This window comes from Nycticebus coucang, chromosome 14 (genome assembly GCF_027406575.1).
Source record: "Nycticebus coucang isolate mNycCou1 chromosome 14, mNycCou1.pri, whole genome shotgun sequence".
NCBI lineage: Eukaryota > Metazoa > Chordata > Mammalia > Primates > Lorisidae > Nycticebus > Nycticebus coucang.
In genome coordinates, this window is record NC_069793.1 from 93,791,396 (window position 1) to 93,795,699 (window position 4,304).

The following is a 4,304-nucleotide window of genomic DNA, read 5'->3' on the forward strand; positions in this document are numbered from 1 at the left end:
GGTACTGACACAAAAACAGAGACATAGACGTAGGGATCTGAACTGAGAACCCAGACATGAAACCATGCTCACATTGCCATCTGATCTTGGACAAAGCAGACAAAAGCACCCACTGGGGAAAAGAATCCCCATTCAATAAATGTACTGGGAAAATTGGATAGCCACATGTAGAAGACTGAAACAAGATCCTCACCTCTACCACTCACAAAAATTAATTCATGGCAGATAACAGACTTAAACCTAAGACATAAAACGAGAAGAATCCTAGAAGAAGAGATAGGAAAAACTCTTATAAATCTTGGCCTAGGCAAAAAATTTAAGCTATAACCCAGTTACAACCTAAGAATAGGAGGAAGGGGGAAAGGAGGGGAGTGAGGGGGCAGGTGGGTAGAGAGAGGGGGATTGGTGGGATTACACCTGTAGTGCATCTTACAAGGGTATATGCGAAACTTAGTAAATGTGGAATGTAAATGTTTTAGGACAATAATTAAGAAAATGCCAGGAGGCTATATTAATCATTGTGATAATAATGTGTCAAACGGTCTATGAAACTAGTGTATGATGCCCCATGATCATATCAATGTACACAGCTATGATTTAATAAAAAAAAATAATTTATGAAGAAGACTCCAAAGACAAGCTCAGCAACAACTAAAATTAAAAAATGGGGCCTAATTAAATTACAAAGCTTCTGCACAGCCAAGAAAACAATTAATAGAGTGAGCAGACAACCTATAGAATGGGCAGAAATAATCTATGTGGTACACATCTGATAAAGGTTAGCTACCAGAATCTACGCAGAACTCAAGCAAATTAGCAAGAAAAAAATCAAACAATCCCATTAAAAAGTGGGCAAAGACATAAACAGAAGCTTTTCAAAAGAAGATAGACCAATGGCCAATAAACATGTGAAAAAATGCTCTCCATCCCTAATTACCAGGGAAATGCAAATCAAAATCACAATAACACCTAACTTCAGTGGGAATAGAATGGCTCTTGTCAAAAAGTCCCAAAACAGATGCTAACAAGGATGCAGAGAGCAATTCTTAGATACCGTTGGTGGGACTGCGAACTAGTACAACCTATATGGAAAGAAGTATGGAGACTCTTCAAAGAGCTAACAGCGGACCTACCATTTGATCCAGCAATGTCACTGTTGGGCATCTACCCAAAGGAAAAAAAGACATTCTGTCACAAAGACACTTGCATTTGAAAGTTCATAGCTGCACAATTCACTACCACAAAGATATGGAAACAACCCAAGTGCCAACCAATATATGAGTGGATTAATAAAATGTGGTATATGTATTCCATGGCGTACTACTCACCCATTAAGAAAATGGTGATTTAGTATCTTTTGTAACAACCTGGATGGATCTGGAAAACATTCTTCTGAGTGAAGTGTCACAAGAATGAAAAAAACGAACATCTCATTTACTCCATGCCAAATTGGAATGAATTGATCAACATTTATGTGCACTAATGGAAGTAAAAACTCATCAGAAATTAAGAAGGTGGGAAGGAGGAGGAGGTGAGGGGTAAATTCACACCCATTAGGGGGCAACGCATACTTTCTGGGTGAAGGGCATACTTTTATCTTTGACTTAAAGTGTACTGGAGCAAACTATGTAACTAAAACACATGTACCTTCATAATATTCAGAAATTTAAGAAAAGAACAAAATAGTAGCGCTTTTTCCATTTAAAAATCCTATTAAAATGATCAGTTTTTATAATAAACTAGTTTATTATCTAGATGAACTACATACATAGTTCTTATCAAATTCAAATACTTTTTCCTTGAAAAGTACATTGCGAAATATTTATTTTCTAGTCTCCTGTTTCTAAAGATTTAGGCTTTCCACTGTGCCTGCAGGAAATATTCCTAGGCAGAACTGAAGGGCTAAATTGGGACGGGAGAGAGAATAGGCCACTGACCTGAGTGTATAGTTACCACGTGTCAGGCACCCTCTGGATACTTCCTGCATATTATCTCATTTAATCGTCATAACTCTCCTATACACGGAAAAAACTGCATTTGTGTTGCATGGGCTACAAAGCAAAAGCAAGTCCTGGCCTACCCAACTCCAAAGCCCATGTCCATTCTACCAGCAGTAAAAAATACCACTTCTTCTGAGCGGTGCCTGTGGCTCAGTGAGTAGGATGCCAGTCCCATATACCGGGGGTGGCGGGTTCAAACTCGGCTCCACCCAAACTGCAACAAAAAATAGCCAGGCATTGTGGCAGGTGCCTGTAGTCCCAGCTGCTTGGGAGGCTGAGGCAAGAGAATCGCCTAAGCCCAAGAGCTGGAGGTTAGTGTGAGCTGTGATGCCACAGCACTCTACCCAGGGCAGCGAAGTGAAACTCTGTCTCAAAAAAAATAATAAAAATAAAAATACTACTTCTGCTATTAAAACCCTTTAGTGTTAGGAGCTATTTTTTTCCCCAAAGATACAGATAATTTATGCAAGCGATTTAGAATCACTTCCATTAAACTTTCTAATTTGGTTCTTTGCTATTTTAGGGTAGGGAACTGAGGCAATTCTGTCTTCAGATTCACATACACAAATCAGATCTCTTCTCATCACTGCCATGGCCACCATCCTGGGCTGTGCCTTCCTCATCTCTGTTGCCTGAATATCGAGCAGGCTTCTAACCGATTTACCACATTTAGCTCTTGTCTCCTTTTCCATAAAACAGCAGCCCATAGGAATCCTTAAAAGTTCATAACATAAAACTCTTCTACTCAAAGTGTTCAATGCCTTTCCATCTCACCAGAGTAAAAGCCAACACATTTAAAGGGCCAAAAGTCTCTCCTTGGTCTGGTCTGTGAACACCTCTTTGATCTTGTATACTTCAGTCTTCTCCGCCATAATCTTCCCTCTCTGCCACAAAGATCTTCAGTTCCTAAGGCAGCAGGCCTGCCTCTGCCCCTGACCTTGGCTCTTGGTTTGCTCTGTGTCTGTAATACCCTTCCTCAAGATACCTGCCTGGCTGGCTTCCCTAACCTTTTCAGCTCTTAATCCATTGTTAATTTTCTGATGACCCTATGTAAAGTTGCAGTCCTCTTCCCCCGAGCATCCTATCCATCCTTCCCTGCTTTTTCTCCCAAAGATTATTATGTTTTAACTTTTTTTTCTTTTTTGAGACAGAGTGTCATTATGTCGCCCTTGCTAGAGTGCTATGGTATCAAAGATCACAGCAACCTCAAACTCTTGGGCCTAAGCGATTCTCTGGCCTCAGCCTCCCAAGTAGCTGGGACTACAGGCACCTGCCGCAATGCCCAGCTACTTTTTTTGTTGTAGTTGTCATTGTTGTTTAGCAGGCCCTGGCCAGGCTCGAACCTGCCAATGCCAGTGCGTGTGTCTGGTACCCTAACCACAGAGCTACAGGCGCTGAGCCTATTTTCTAACTTATCACTTATCTTTCTAACTTGAATATGAGCTCTATAGTGTCAGGGAATTATTGTCTATTTTATTCACTGCTGAATCTCCAGCACCTAGGAGAGAGCTTGACACTCAGTAGGGACTCAATAAATACCTAAGGAATGAAAGAAGGCGTTATTTAGTAACCTTTACTGCGTGTTTACTGAACAGACTTACACAGGTAAGTCTCATATCTGTTCCTTAAATGGCTGTTTATCTCAGAGACAATCACTTCATTTTTGTGATTTGTAAACAATGATGTTATCATTTCAATGTGTCAATTTAACGAAAAACATATTGAACAAGTACTACATATAAAGAACTAGACCTGGTGTGTTTCAGGGGAGAGTGCAGAAAGTAAAAAAGAGCGAGTACTGCTCATGAGGCAGAAAGATTTCCTTCAGTAGTTTAAAAAAAAAAAAAATGGATGCGATAACCTCGGAAGTCCCTTCAAAGTCTAGGATTCCATCACTTTAACACCCCAAATCAGGCAGACATTGATGGAGATTGCAAATTTTTAATTAATTTTGAATTAGTCATATACTCATAAGGGAAAATTCAAGGCACAAAGAGAATATAGGGAAACTTAGGCCTTCCTGTCACCCTTATGTCCCAAGCCACTCAGAAATAACCAGAAATAACCCTGTTAATTCTTCTTACTCAGAGATATTCTGCATATATGAAAGTATATATTGTATTTTTACACAAATGATAACTTATTATGCACAATGCTTTGCATTATACAGTTTCACTTTAAATTTATTTGACAAATGACAGACTGTATTGGCACATAGAGACCAATTTTTATTTATTTATTTATTCATTCATTCATTCATTTATTTATTTTTGAGACAGTCTCACTCCATTGCCCAGGCTACAG